Source organism: Megascapheus bottae, chromosome 14, assembly GCF_031878675.1.
Source record: "Megascapheus bottae isolate mThoBot1 chromosome 14, mThoBot2.hap1, whole genome shotgun sequence".
Classification (NCBI taxonomy): Eukaryota; Metazoa; Chordata; class Mammalia; order Rodentia; family Geomyidae; genus Megascapheus; species Megascapheus bottae.
Genome location: NC_143522.1, coordinates 17,004,167 through 17,019,432, shown reverse-complemented (window position 1 = coordinate 17,019,432; position 15,266 = coordinate 17,004,167). Strand labels below are relative to the sequence as shown.

The following is a 15,266-nucleotide window of genomic DNA, read 5'->3' as shown; positions in this document are numbered from 1 at the left end:
ATTAAACAATTTTATTGTTATAAAGATGATGTACAAAGGGATTACTGTTTAATCAGTCAGGGATTAAAGGTGTGAGCCACTGGTACCTGGCAGAAGCATTAGGTTTATGTTCCAAATAGGAAATAACCACTGCATCATAACATGGCCAGGGATGGCCAGGAGTTTGCCTAGCATGCATGAAGACCCGGGTTCGATTCTTAGGTACCACATACATAGAAAAAAGCTGGAAGTGGTGCTGAGGCTCAAGTGGTAGAATGCTAAGCCTTGAGAAAGTCCAAGGACAGTGCTCAGGCCCTGAGCCCAAGCCCAGGACTGGCAAAAAAAAAAAATAAATAAATAAAAAAAAATATATATATATAGCCGGGGAAAAAAGTGCTGAATATTTGAATGACTCTATTGAGTGGTAATTGTTACCAAGAAGTCATTACCAGTTACCAGGAATTGTTACCAGTTACCTACTTGATCCTTGCACAGTGAAAATGATTGGAAAGTTTACTGGGAAAAGAATATGGCAGAGAAGATTACATGGCATGATGTTATGGGAAGATGTCACTGGAGGCCATCTTTCTAGCCATCTTCAGAGTACAGACTTGAGCATTAGGTTAAAACAGAGGAAGAATTAGGGCCAGCGGACAAAGGTATGCAGTTTAGAGTCCATGTTGGAGGTGTGGTCTGGCTCATAATTATTTCAGTTTTGGTTCTCCTTGGTTCAGGAAAAGTTGTTATTCCTGTTCCCAGGAGATGTTTCCTTCTGCTCCAAGGCACAACCTAGTTACCGTCCATAATGCTGCTCATTTGAGGGTAGTCTGTCCTGAAAGACTCTGCTGTTCCTTGAGTAGTTTCAGTCCCTGTCATAAAGATGTTATTAAGCAGTCATGCCTTTCTGGAACCCAAGGTGACTGATCACAAAATGACTGTGGACTGAACAGCTTAGAACAATGACAAGCACAAAATGGAGGCAGAGATGCCAGGCCAAAAAAGAAAAGTTTAGTATTATAGCAAATCCTTTGAACAGACTGAAAAAGTCTGTTGTCTGGATTGAAAACCAGCATTATCCTTTGGGGGTTTGAACACTTACTGAGATTGCTTGTGAGAAATTTCTACCCCTGGGTCTTGTATGCAGAGTGGAGGTCTTGGGAAGTCTTAATTACAATATTTTCTCTTAAAATTGTGATCTTACCTTACATCCTTTGGCTTTTCCAGATCGTCCTAGGATGGCTGTTATCAGTGAAGGAAAGAGGGCAGAGAAGGAGGGAGGGTGAAAAAAGAGGAAGGAAGAAGGGGGACAAGGAGAGAAAGAGGAAGGGAGTGAGGGAGATTGGGGGAGGTGAGGAGGGAGATTAGGGGAAAGGAAGGAAAAGTGAAGAAAAAAATGGTAAGAAAAGACACGCAGTATTTAAAAACTTTGGATCCCTTTGTCTGAAATCAGAGACCAAGTGGGAAATGAATCATTACAGTACAGAATTGTCAGAATTGGGGAACCTACATTGTTTAAAGTGATCTAACTCTCCTTTAGGCAGAAAAGAAAACTTACACAAATAATGTGCAACTTGATATTAGGCTGTTGTCTTTATTGCAGAGAAGTATAAGACTAACCACATGACTAATTTGAATTACGCCCCTCTTTCTCTAAAGCTCAGAGCTCACTGTTATCAATTTATGATGGAAATATCTATTCCTGACTGGAAAATATTTCATGTTCCAGAATGAATAAATGAGATTTTCCCTACTGACGGTTGCAATAGTGATGCACTGATGGTCTCACATTTAAGCCTTTAGGGTTGAGGGGTTTCATTAATCTTCTGTGCTCCCAGTTGTAATAATTTGTGAGCTTTTGGATCAAAACACTGATGTTAAGGGGGAATTAAAATTTCACTGCAGGCAGGACGAAGGCAGCGTTTTTATAATTCTCTTTCTAATTGGAATTGGCCACTGGCCCTTTAAAATCGAAATTAGAGCCAAAACCAGAGGGCGCGGTCTAGCAACTGAGCCCGTTAATCAGGCTTCTTCCGGGATAGTCAGCTGAAGGCCTGCCGCCTGGCATCCTGGGACTTGAAGTTTCTCTTACCTACCCTGTCTTATTACCTCCTGGCTCTAGAAGCGGGGACAGATGGACTACAACTCCCAGAGGGCCAAGCGACAGAAGCGCGTCTTGTACTCCTGCCACGGCTGGGCGGCAGGTTCAAGTTGCCATAGCTGCGAGTCCGGGAGGACCTGAGTCGGTTGAGCGCCGAAGCCTTTGGTCAGTTGTACCTTGGGGGTCACCAGTGGACGCGGGAGCCGGGTGTGGGGGGGCCTCGGCGATGATCCGTCATTGAGAACCTGGAGTCCTCTTTCGTCTCAGGTGCCGGCCCCCGCCTCTCCCGAGCCCTTCCCGGTCTCACTCGGGGACGTTGTGTGTGTGTGTGTGTGTGTCGGGGTGGGGGGGGTGGGGGAGGAAGGATCTCAGGGTGGGGCGGGGTGGCACCCCACATCTGCGCGGGGCGAACGGGGAGCGGGGCCCGGTGTGCCCTCCTCATCCCCCGCGGCGTGCGCGGTCCCCCGGGCCGGGCTTCCCCGGGCGGCGTCACCGGTGGCGCCCCGCCGGCTCCGTCGGTCCTCAGCCCCTCCATAGGCGGCTCGGGCCTAGACCCGTCTGGCGTGGGACTTGCGTGGTGGTCCCCGTCATCACCCCCCACCCCCCACCTGTCCTGCCGCCCACGAAACCAAGAGTTGGCCCCCTCCGGCCCTCCTGGGAACGCAGCCGTCTGCCACCTGTCTTCCCCGGGCTCTGATAGCTGATGTCAACACTAGGCTAGCAGCCTTCGGCGCCATGGAGCACCCGTGGCTGCTCCGGCCTACTCTCCTAGGAAGAAGCCCAGCAAAAGGAGAGGATTTCGTGTGGTAGTGCGGATGTGGTACCGAGGGATCCGGCACTTTGTGGATGCTAGGCAAGCATTCTGCCACTCGTCCACACTCCTGGCCTTATTATTTTAGTATTAAAAAACAAACAATAATTGTCCTTGCATTGTCATTCAGGTCAGATATAGTTGTAATTTGGAGTTTCCCTAAAATGAGCATGTTCTTTCATGTTTTGCTATTTAAGTCATCAAGAGTAGAGTATCAAACACTTCAGTTTTGTAACCGATGTAAACATTCTGCACATTTAGCATTTCATGTTGCATTTTTGACAGATGGAACCAGTGAGGCCTTGTAATGATGCTGTATCTAAGATATCCGGTGTGTAGTCTTTGGTTTAAAGACTTGGAGGGGTCTGCAGGGTAATATATTTCAGAAATTCCTATCTGTACAATCTTGACATACTTGAAAGTAGTATAAACATGCTTTGGAATGGGCTCATTCTTATCTCTGTAGTCACCGGGTTAATTATAATGTAGTCATACTCTTTTATATTTTTCTTTTGTGCAACAATGTATTGTTACAAGTCAGCACATAATCTTTCTAGGTGTATCTCTCTTGAGGCAAAGTCTTTCTTTCTTTCTTTCTTTTTTCTTTTTGCCAGTCCTGGGCTTGAGCTCCAGGCTTGAGCACTGTCCTTGGGCTTTCTCAAGGCTAGAGCTCTACCACTTGAGCCTCAGCACCAGTTCCAGCTTTTTCTATGTATGTGGTACCCAGGAATTGAACCTGTGTCTTCATGCATGCTAGGCAAGCACTCTACCATTAGGCCAAACTCCCGACCGAGGCAGTGTCTTTCCATCTAGTCCAGGCTAGCCTCAAACTCCTGATCCCCCTCTCTCACCCTCCCAAGTGCTAGGATTACATTCATTCCTGCACCAGCATTAAGGGTTTCTGCTTTTTCTCTTTTAGATGGTACATAGTAGTCTAATGGTTAAGTACATTTAGTATATCCCTGATCAGTGGATTTTTGTGTATCTTATTGAAGACTATAAATAATTCTATAATGTGGAAATTCTATAATTATTATGACACCTGTGTGAGTTATATACATATATCTCTTTTTCTAAGATACTGTTCATATAAATTGAATTTTTCTGAAGATGTGTATTTATTTTTTCCCCAAGTTATTCTTAAGAAAAGCTGTTAAAGCTAATATTGTATGGCTCCTATCAACTCTGAGGGTGAGGGTGGTTACTCATCTGTATGCAACAGAAAAGCAAGGACACTGCTTCATTATCTTAATATCCAATTCTTTAGTGAAATAAAGTACATTTATATGTTTGTTAGGGCCATTTATGTTCTGTGAACCAATTGTTTTTTATATTATTTTGGTGTATTTCTTCTACTTTTTTTTTTTTTTTTTTGTGGGTCATGAGGCTTGGACTGGGTGCTGCCCCTGAGCTCTTCAGCTCAAGGTTACTACCTTACCCCTGGGCCTGGGCACTGTCCCTGAGCTCTTCAGCTCAAGGCTACCACCCTACCCTTGAGCCAAGCCCCACTTCCCATTTTCAAGAGGTTAATTGGAGATAAGAGTCTCAGGTCCTTTTGTGCCTGGGCTGGCTTTGAACCTTGATCCTCAGATCTCAGCCTCCTGAGTAGTTAGGATTACAGGTGTGAGCCACTGGGCCTAGCTTATTTTGGTGTATTTCTTTTTTTATTGTAATATTTTGGTGTATTTATTTTATTTTTATTTTTATTTTTTTTTGGCCGGTCCTGGGCTTGAGCTCAGGGCCTGAACACTGTCCTTGGACTTTCTCAAGGCTAGAGCTCTACCACTTGAGCCTCAGCACCACTTCCGGCTTTTTTTTCTATATATGTGGTACCAAGGAATCGAACCCGGGTCTTCATGCATGCTAGGCAAGCACTTTAACCACTAGGCCAAACTCCTGGCCCTTGGTGTATTTTTTTTTTTTTTTTTTTTTTTTTGCCAGTCCTGGGCTTGAGCTCAGGGCCTGAGCCCTGTCCTTGGACTTTCTCAAGGCTAGAGCTCTACCACTTGAGCCTCAGCACCACTTCTGGCTTTTTTCTATGTATGTGGTACCGAGGAATCGAACCCGGGTCTTCATGCATGCTAGGCAAGCACTTTAACCACTAGGCCAAACTCCCGGCCCCCTTGGTGTATTTTTTAAAGAGCTAATTAGTCCTTTGGTTCTGGTATAGGCTTATATTTTTCTAACTTTGTCCTTTATTTTTGAAAACTTGTTTTTGATGTCTTATCATGTTTAAGAAAGACTGTAAGAGACTTATAGGCCTTCGTCAGATACATATATGTGTCTGAAATGACTGTGACCCTAGCATAGCATTGATGATGCTGGATACATTTGGGAGATGGATGCATTTGGGTGGCCATTTAGAATCTCTCCTGTGCATAGGATAAATTGTGAAACAGGTTTTCCTGAATGTATGTAGGACTGGATGGCAGTTGTGAATGAATGAATGGATGTGTGAATTAAAGGTAAGCCTGAACTAGATTCTTGAGGATTTATTGTGATGTTCAGAACTATGATTATTAATTTAAGTGATAGATTTTATAGATTGTAGATGGGGGAAAATACTTGATGGTGGGAAAGGATGGCCTCTTTTTTTTTTTGGCCAGTCATGGGGCTTGAATTCTGGGCCTGGGCACTGTCTTTGGACACTATTTGCTCAACATTAGCACTCTGCCACTTGAATCACAGCACCATTTCTATCTTTTTCTGTGTATGTGGTACTGAGGAATTGAACCCAGGGCTCCATGCATGCTATGAAATTGACAAGGCCCTGCTTTAGAGATACAGGATTTGTGTTAAAGTTTTAGCCATCTCAAAGGATAATAACAAGTCATTTAAGAAATATAAAGTGTGTGAAACTCTCATAAGGATCTTCTCTACCTCAAGCATGCCTTTTACCAAACAATTACCTAAGTTACCAATTTCTAATACATGTATATTGTTTGTAAGTATCATATCTATCTGTATGTATAATCCTATAGCCACAAATATTCCTTTAATCATGTTTTCTCAAAGAGTTGAGTGGAGAGTAAATATCAGCAACTATGTTTTAAATTAAAACCAAATGGTTTATCGGTATGATTTAACATATTTATATATCTGTATCGAAGTCTTTCAGTTAGCCTTTGTTCTATAATAAAACCTGAGAGGTATGCAACAGTAAGTATTTAATGCTTATATAATAGATCAGCTGAGCTGTTTACTTATCATGGTTAAACTTGTTTGTTTGACTAGACTGCTCATATAAGCTGGAAGAGACAGGGATACTCATGTACTCTTATCCTACCTTGAACACGTGATGCCTAGGGAGTTTGAAAGAGCAAGGTACAGTTCATACTTCAATGTTGAACCTCTTATTTGTGCCGTATCAGTTAAAATCCTACTAAGCAAAGCTTGTCAGGAAGCTGAGCTCAGAGAAGGACCTGATATGAAGGCTATATATTGGGAACACCCACATCTCTTCCATGAAGAACTCTGACTTACTTAATTTTGTCATTGATTTCTAATAGAAACAGTCCAGTAAATGATACACGAGTCTTTTTTAAGAATCCCTTTGATTCCATTTCTTGTTGAGTATCTTATTCACCAGTTTATCAGAAAACTGGCAAATGGAATGGACTGTTGATTTTGGTCTTACTGGAATTTGGTGCAAGGGTTTGAGGAGACAGGGTTACAGAAGAGCACTCATGTGAAGAAGACAAGTGAAATTGATAAGTACAGGTGGTGATTTTTTTTTTTTTGCTTTGTTTGTGGCACTTAAAGGGTGAGATGAAGGGCTCAAGTCTTACAGCTCTTGAATCCATGAGAAATGCACTTTAAACTTGGATTATGATTAAGCTAAAATATGTTCTCCATTTGTCTATTCAATATTGGCAGCCTTACCTTGAACATTGCTGAGGACAGTTGGTTTGGATAGGAACAACAGCTCAGGCACTTGGAAGCTTGAGAAGCAATCATTTACTTCACAGGCACTAGTCCGTGTTTGTGAAATATTATTCTTGATGCTGGGCGCTTATCTTTTATGGAACAGCTTGCAAGCCCTAATTGTTTTAAACTGACTCTGAGGGAAAGCGATAGGATAATCAACATTACAGCTCTCATACATACAAATGTGTACCACAGTAATGAAGACATGGCTCTCTGACAGCTCTCTAGGTCAAATACATACCCAGCGGACTCAAGTTTTTTAAAGTCATGCTGGTTTGATTATGGTTTAGAGTAAAACCCCCCTGGTCTCAGTATATCAGTTTGCATATGGATATTTGTTTAGATGACTAGATCCACAGTAAGAATGAATTGATGAAGGTTCTTGTTCTAGTGGTGGTATATCTTCCTTTATGAGGTTTATTAAGGCAGAAGCAGTAGTATTGATGTATTGGGAGCAGTTAAATGAACTATTTTAAGAATTGTAACATCTGCTCTTAGAGCTCCTAGAGCTTTCTATGAAATTTTCTATGAAATTTCACTTGAGATCACTCATCTTACTTAGTCATCTGTATAGGCTCAGGTGTGAAAAGCAAACAGAAAAAAATGTTTTCTCATCTGTTAGAAATTTTGTTGTGGCTGGGTACTGGTGGCTTGCCATACCTGAGCTCTCAGCTACTCAAAAGGCTGAGATCTGAGCATTGTGGTTTGAAGTTAGCCCTGGCAGGAAAGTCCATGAGACCCTTCACTCCAGCTAACTAGCATGACGCCAGAAGTGGAGCTGTAGCTTAAGTGATAGAGTGCCAGCCTTGAGCAAAAAAACTCAGGGACAGTTCTTTGAGTTCAAGCCTCAATATTGGCATGCACACATGCACACACACACACACACCAGTCTCTCTCACACACAGCAATTTTATTGTAGTAAACTTCAGAAGAGGAATTGGTGCTTTTTCTCTAATGAAACAAGTACCTTTATCACCTTTAATCAGAACTTAGGTAGTTCATGTTCATTAAAGTGATATTCAAGAGGGCACTCATTCTTAGACTTCAATAGTTCTCGCTTTTCTATCATTCATTTTATGTCATCTTACTGTTGTATCAACTTAACCTCATTAGAAAAGTGTAGGTGTGCTCTTTCCCCTACAACCTGGCTATCTATAAGCTATTACTATTTAAAAGAAAACGATTGTCCACCAAGGCATGTTTAGTATACATCTTAGATTATGAGGTTTTCTTAGTTGTACATACTGTTTTCTTACGTGACCCTACTCAGAATGCTGTGTTGTCAACATACTATCTGTTTTCTGAGGTCTGATTTTGATACCAATGATCTTAGTATAGACCACACTTTATTTTAATTTTTTTTAATTGTAATGTATAGAGGGGTTAGTTATATTCACCAGATAGTACGTGCATAACTCACACAATGGATACCCTTCTCATGTTTTTGTTCCCATTTCTCTCCCTCTACCCCTTAGACCACATTTAAAAATTTTTTTTTAAAAAATTTTTATTATGATTAATAATAAGGGTTACATTATATTCACCAGATAGAAGGTGCATAACTTCACAAACATTGATATCCTTTCTCATGACATTTGCCTCCCACCCTCCCCCCACTTATCTTGATTTCCTCCCTTCTCTATCCAATTTCAAATAACCAATTAAGCACATATAAAATATATCAGATAACAAGGTGAAGAATTGTAACATTATGAGATAACCAAGGGATGGCAAAAGAGACAAGAGATAACATAGTACATTAAGGACAACAATCACTCATTATATGGCTTTTGTTTCCTTATCCTGGAGTTCCTTACATTTAGTGTCATAATATTTGGCCTTACGTCTCTACATTTTGTTCTATTGTAAATCTCTGCTAGGAGATCCCAAGGTTTCTACTGAATTTGACAAATGAGGGAAACTCTTGGGCCTATGTTCCTTTGAGTCTGGCTTACTTCACATAATATGATTTTTTTCTAAGTCTTTCCTTTTCTTTAAAATGGGGCGATGACATTCTTTCTGACAGCAGCATAGAATTCCATTGTGTATAAATACCACATCTTGTTGATCCACTCATCAACTGAGGGACATCTGGGTTGGTTCCATATCTTTGCTATGGTAAATAGTGCTGCAATGAACATCGCTGTGCTAGTGGATTTAGTATGCCCTTGTTTCTGGACAGTTGGGTAAATGGCAAGTAGTGGAATTGCTGGGTCATAGGGGAGCTCTATGTTTAGTCTTTTGAGGAACTGCCATACTGCTTTCCATAGTGGTTGAATGAGTTTGCACTCCCACCAGCAGTGTAGTAGTGATCCCTCCTGGCCACATCCCCTCCAGCATCTGTTGTTATTAGTTTTCTTGATCCTGGCCATTCTAACTGGAGTGAGATGGAATCTTAGAGTTGTTTTGATTTGCATTTCTTTTATCACCAGAGATGTTGAGCATTTCTTCATGTGTCTATAAGCCATTCTTATTTCTTCTTCAGAGAAGACTGTCTTTAAGTCTGGCCCATTTTTTGATGGGATGGTTGTTACTTTGGAGATTAGTTTTGGAGTGATTCAATTATTTGAGTTGTTGATATATTTTAGATAGGAGGCCTTTGTCTGTTGTATGGTTAGTGAAGATCTTCTCCCATTCTGTAGGCTTCCTAATTAATTTACTAGCTATGTCCTTTGCTATACAGAAGCTCTGCAGTTTAATGCAGTCCCCCTTATCCAGCCTTTCTCTGATTTGTTGTGTTTCTTGGTCCTTATTAAGAAAGTTTCGACCTGTGCCAAGGAGGCCTAGTGTGTCTCCTATTTCTTCTTGTAAAGTTTTCAGTATGTCGGCTTTTACCTCGAGGTCTTTGATCCATTTGGAGTTAACTCTAGTGCAGGGTGACAAAGAAGGATCCAACTTTAGTTTTCTGCAACTTGTTGAAGAGGCTGTCTTTCTTCTATTCTATTTTTTTGGCTCCCTTGTCAAAGATTAGGTGGCCATAGGTCTGTGGTTTAATATCTGGGTCCTCAGTTCTATTCTATTGGTCTTCAGGCCTGTTTTTGTGCCAGTACCAAGCTGTTTTGATGATTATAGCTCTGTAATAGAGTCTAAAGTTTGGTATTGAAATTCCTCCTGCGCTGTTCTTTCTGCTAAGAAGTATTTTTGCTATATGGGGTCTTTTATTATTCCATATGAAATTTTGGATTGCCTCTTCTATTTCTTTAAAGAATGACATTGGGATATTGATGGGTATTGCGTTGAATTTGTAGATAGCCCTTGGCAAGATTGTCATTTTCACGATGTTGATTCTTCCAATCCAGGAGCATGGGAGGTTTTTCCATTTCCTCAGTTCTGCTTTAATTTCCTTTTTCAGGATTTTAAAGTTTTCATCAAAAAGGTCCTTTACATTCTTAGTTAAGCTAATTCCTAGGTACTTTATTTTCTTTGAGGCTGTTGCAAAAGGAGTTGCTTCCTGATTGTTACCTCATTCCTCTCAATGTTGGCATAGAGGAAGGCAGTTGATTTTTGAGGGTTAATTTTATACCCTGCTACCTTTCCAAAGTTTTGAATCAGCTCTAGGAGCTTGGGAGTAGAATCTGTAGGGTTCTTTAAATACAGAATCATGTCATCTGCAAAGAGGGAAAGTTTCACTTCCTCTTTCCCTACCTCTTAGACCACACTTTTTAAATTTTTTTTTTTTTTTTTGTGGGTCACGGGGCTTGAACTCGCTTGGGCGCTGTCCCTGAGCTCTTCAGCTCAAGGTTACCACCCTACCCTAGTGCCAAGCCCCACTTCCCTGTATTCTAGAGGTTAAATGGAGATAGGAGTCTCAGGTCCTTTTGTGCCTGGGTTGGCTTTGAACCAAGATCCTCAGATCTCAGCCTCCTGAGTAGCTAGGATTAAAGGCATGAGCCACTATGCTCTGCAAAATCATGTTTTTAGATTATAGTATTATACTATAATGTTAATATAGATTACACAATTGACAGTTGGGTTTTCTTGTCAGTCATGAGGCTTGAACTTTGGGCTTGGGTACTTGCCGGTGCCAACCGGCAGCAAACCAGGGTTCGCAGATTGGGGTTCCTGAAATAGGGGACAAGGACTAGGAAGAAAAAGAAGAGAGACAGACACACCGGGTCCGGGATGTCCGCAGTCCAGGCAAAGACTGACTAGACTGCCGTGTTTATTTTCCCCTCCCCCTTCTTCCCTCCTCTTCTCCCAGGCAACCTCCAGGTGTTACATTCATATGGTAATTCTCAGGTCATTTACATAGAATAGGGCCAGAAAGCAATAAGACAATATAGCCATCGTCTGATGCAAGTCAAGGTACAGTTTGATTCCACTCTGGCTCCCAACATGTCCCCCGTTTTTTATTTTAAAAGAAACACAAGTGCAATTTTTACTCTTTTCTATACCCCTAATTTATCCTGTCACATTTTCCAAAAATGACTTTGGTCCCTTGGTCCAACGGGGATTTGATGGGCGGAGATTCAACTTCCGTGACTTCTTCAAGCTGACTCAGGGGCGCCGTCTCCACGCTTGACCAGGGACCTTAAGAAGCCTAGCCTGTTTTATCAAGGGGTTGCAAGGATTAGACACCAGGAACAACAATCTACTCCAAACTAGAAATCATACTTGACATTCAACAACTGCACAAACCATCCTTGGCCACAACAGCGCAGCCTACCTAGCACCCGTTTGCAAAGGCTTTTTCTTGATTGTCTGGGGAACTAAATTTCTGCAACCTTAACAATGCTTCAGTTGTCAGATCTAAACAGATTAATAGAGACACAAGCTTCAGATCCACAAACTTTTCCTGAATTTGTGGCTGGTGTCAAAAATAAAAAAATTCGCTCAATTAGGACTTTAGACTACCCACTATCACAGAAGATTGACAAGTTCCTGCCCAGTTATGAAAGGCACGGGCATTAGTAAGGCATGCTTACAAACTATTCTATGACCTCCCGGCTCTGATTAATTTGAATGGCCAAGCACAAGTGACTCTAAGATCTGACACCAACTCTGCCATCCAAGCAGAGGCTTTCCTGTCCCGGTAGTGTCTCTCCACACAGGGATAAACATCCCATTGGCAATTCACTTTGTTGGTTGCTGGATTTGAACTCAGGGTCTGGGCGCTGTCTCTCAGCTCTCCAGCTCAAGGCTAGCGCCCTGCCACTGTGAGTCCCGAGCTTGGTGCTTGAGTGCTTCCCCCCAGCTTTTCAGCTCAGAGCTATCACTCTGCCACTTCGAGCTCCAAAGCAACTCTGTCCCAGCATCCTGCTGGCAGATTAGACACCACAGTCTCACAGGGACTTTGCTTTCCCCGGGCAGGCTCAAAACTGTGGCTTTCAGATCAATGAGTCTACAAAAGGCCACTTTACTCCAATTAGAAGCAACAAGGTGGTCAATACAGAAATAGTCTCTAAGCATGATCTTACCTGGAACTTGGTGAGGGCCAAACTTACATCTGAATGAGGATCTGCTGTCCTTCTCCATGGGCCTTCTGGAGATTGCTATAAAGTAACTTACAAGAGTAAGCTGAAATAGCAATTAAGCAATTACTTTGGTAGTCCTGATTTTCCTTTTTTCTCTTTCTTTAAACATTTAAGACAATTTCACTTTCAAATATTGTTTAGAAACCCATTTCCAATGTTCTTAAAACTTTTGCTGATACTGGCTTAAACAATCAACACCTTAGCCTTTATTTGCAATTGAAAAACCTTTAAGGGCACAAAGAACTCCTTCTGCCTTCAGGCCCCCTAGGGCTCAAGTCACTCCTCTTGCCTTTTAGAAAAGGGCTTTTTTTTTTTTTTTTTTTTTTTTTTTTTTTTTTGCAGTTTAGATTACTGTCTTAAACTCCAACAACAATTTAAACTCAAATAACAGTTTTTCCCTAATGCAAGAACTATAGACATCAGTGCACCAAAAGTCTAGGTCTGGACTTAGTTTCCTCTTTTTTTTTTTTTTTTTTTTTTTTTTTTTTTTTTTCACCCAATAGCATGGAGATAAACCTTTAAACATTCCTTTAAAATACTAATCACATTATCCACATTTTACCATCAGATTTGCAAGAAAAGACAGACAGGCAAAATTTCTGACGTTAATGAACAATTTCACATTTAAATCTCTAATACATGTTTCCAAACTTTAACTTAAAGTAATAAATTCCAAATTCCCTAACATCTCTGTGCTAAACAGGATACAATGTTTACAATGTAAACAGTTGTATGCCTTGCAATAAAATGCAGATTTCAGGATCTAGAAAAATATTTACCAGTTTTTCTTTAAGACAATGCAATAATCCTTTGAGACATAGGAAACATTCAAACCTACTAATTTTCTTGAAGTTTAGACTTAGATTTACCCAATTGCTTTTGTGTTTCAAATGAGCTCAACCATTGTTTTATACAGCATGCTGACAATTTAACCTTGAACATGTTCACTCACACCCATTCGTACACACATTCATACTCAAAGATCTTAAAGCGCGCAAAATTAATATCGGCCGTTCATTTTCCGGAAATTTTAGTACCATGAGGGTTTTTTTGTTGTTGTTGTTTTTTGTTGTTTTTGTTGTTGTTGTTTTTGCAAAGCTTATTCTTGGAGGTGACAACCAGGTTTTTTGTTGTTGTTGTTGTTGTTTTTGTTTTTAAACAAAGCTTTCTAACAAGGCAACTTAGCTGAAATTTATTCTTCCAGAGTTTGTTTCTGATATCAGACATATTACTTTTTGCAGATGAAAGTTGGGTGGGAGTCTTAAACCTAGGAGAACTAAGACAAGTCTGTGTCCTGTCACCAAGTGTCTCTAGACTGTCACTTCAGCAGGTTGTAGGAAAAGGAAACTGAACGAAGCCTGCAGCTGCTTTGTCTGGCCTCTGCTCACCTCAGCTGCAGCGGATTGGGAGGGGCCATACCAGGCCCAGAAATGTTCAAATAAATAACAAGGATGTGTGCTTGAGTACGCACAGAAAAACCATAAGGATCCATACTTAGAAATGGTACCAATTTTAAAGACAAAACTGGACAAGGAAAAATATGTAACACGAACAAGACAAACGGAGACTTTTAAATAATCAGACATTGACATATAACAAGAAAATTGGACTCAATCAGATACACTTAACACAAAAAACATGAGCTCAAATGAATGTTTTCACCAAACAGTTATTTTTAGATTTAGACATGTCTTGCTGGTGGGACTCTCAGGTATGCCTTGATATTGACAAGAAACTCAGAAGGGGAAGGGGGGTCAAGGCGTCCCTTGACCACCCAGGCCTCTATTTTAGGCCCACAGTGCACCCCTTTTTTTTTTTTTTTTTTTTTTTTTTTTTTTTTAAATAAAATAGAATAAAAAAAATAAAACAAAACACAGACATACAGGGGGTCGGCCGACTTCTACTTACCTCTGGAGGCCTTTGCTTTTCACCTGGGCATCTTTTATAAAAAAGGTTATTAAGAAGAGGGATGGTAAAGACAAAATAATGTCACATATTAAATTGTGTAGAGTCAATGAATATGTTAAAAGGTCCCTACATAATAGTAAAAGGAGGAGAAACACAGCTCATATGAATGTGTGGAACAAGTGGATCAGTAGCAGTCCCAATAGACATGCACAAATAACTCAGGTCCTTTCCACGTCGCAGGATGCACCACTGGAGGGTTGGGGGTGTAGGCCCAGTGAGTCGCTGCTTGGATGGCCACTGTCACTCTCCACGATCCGAACGCAGCGTTCAGGCAGCCAGCGGGCGTCATTTTCTCCACAGGGAGGGGTCCTTCACCTTCGTCCCAGATTTTCAGGGTCCCTGTTCGGGCGCCAGATGCCGGTGCCAACCGGCAGCAAACCAGGGTTCGCAGATTGGGGTTCCTGAAATAGGGGACAAGGACTAGGAAGAAAAAGAAGAGAGACAGACACACCGGGTCCGGGATGTCCGCAGTCCAGGCAAAGACTGACTAGACTGCCGCGTTTATTTTCCCCTCCCCCTTCTTCCCTCCTCTTCTCCCAGGCAACCTCCAGGTGTTACATTCATATGGTAATTCTCAGGTCATTTACATAGAATAGGGCCAGAAAGCAATAAGACAATATAGCCATCGTCTGATGCAAGTCAAGGTACAGTTTGATTCCACTCTGGCTCCCAACAGGTACTGTCCCTGAGATCTTTTGCACACACAAAAAAGCTATCACTCTACCACTTTGAGCCATAGCGTTACTTCTGGTTTTTCTGGTGGTTAATTGGCAATAAGAGTATCAAGTTCTTCCCTGACAGGGCTGGCTTTTAAATGGCAACCCTCAGATCTCAGCTTCCTGAATAGTTTAGAATTACAGGTGTGAGCCACTTGTGCCTGGCTGGTTTTTGTTTATGAGTTAGTCATATTACATGGCTCTCAGGAAATATTTTCATGATCCATGTCTGGACCCTAAGGTTTAAGTATATGATATGAGCTTCTGCCAGCTTCAGTGGCCTTTATGTTTAT

General features: G+C 41.3%; 1 protein-coding gene across 12 annotated transcripts in view; it reads left to right on the top strand.

Moving 5' to 3' along the window:
- The first annotated feature begins 2,252 nt into the window (after window positions 1-2,252).
- Cep128 (centrosomal protein 128) overlaps window positions 2,253-15,266 on the top strand; it is a 340,438-nt gene continuing 327,424 nt past the window's right edge. For all 12 annotated transcript variants that reach the window (XR_016537579.1, XR_016537580.1, XR_016537581.1 and 9 more), the window contains exon 1: window positions 2,253-2,344. The gene's annotated coding sequence lies outside the window, so the exon portion shown is untranslated. The remainder of the gene's footprint in view (window positions 2,345-15,266) is intronic.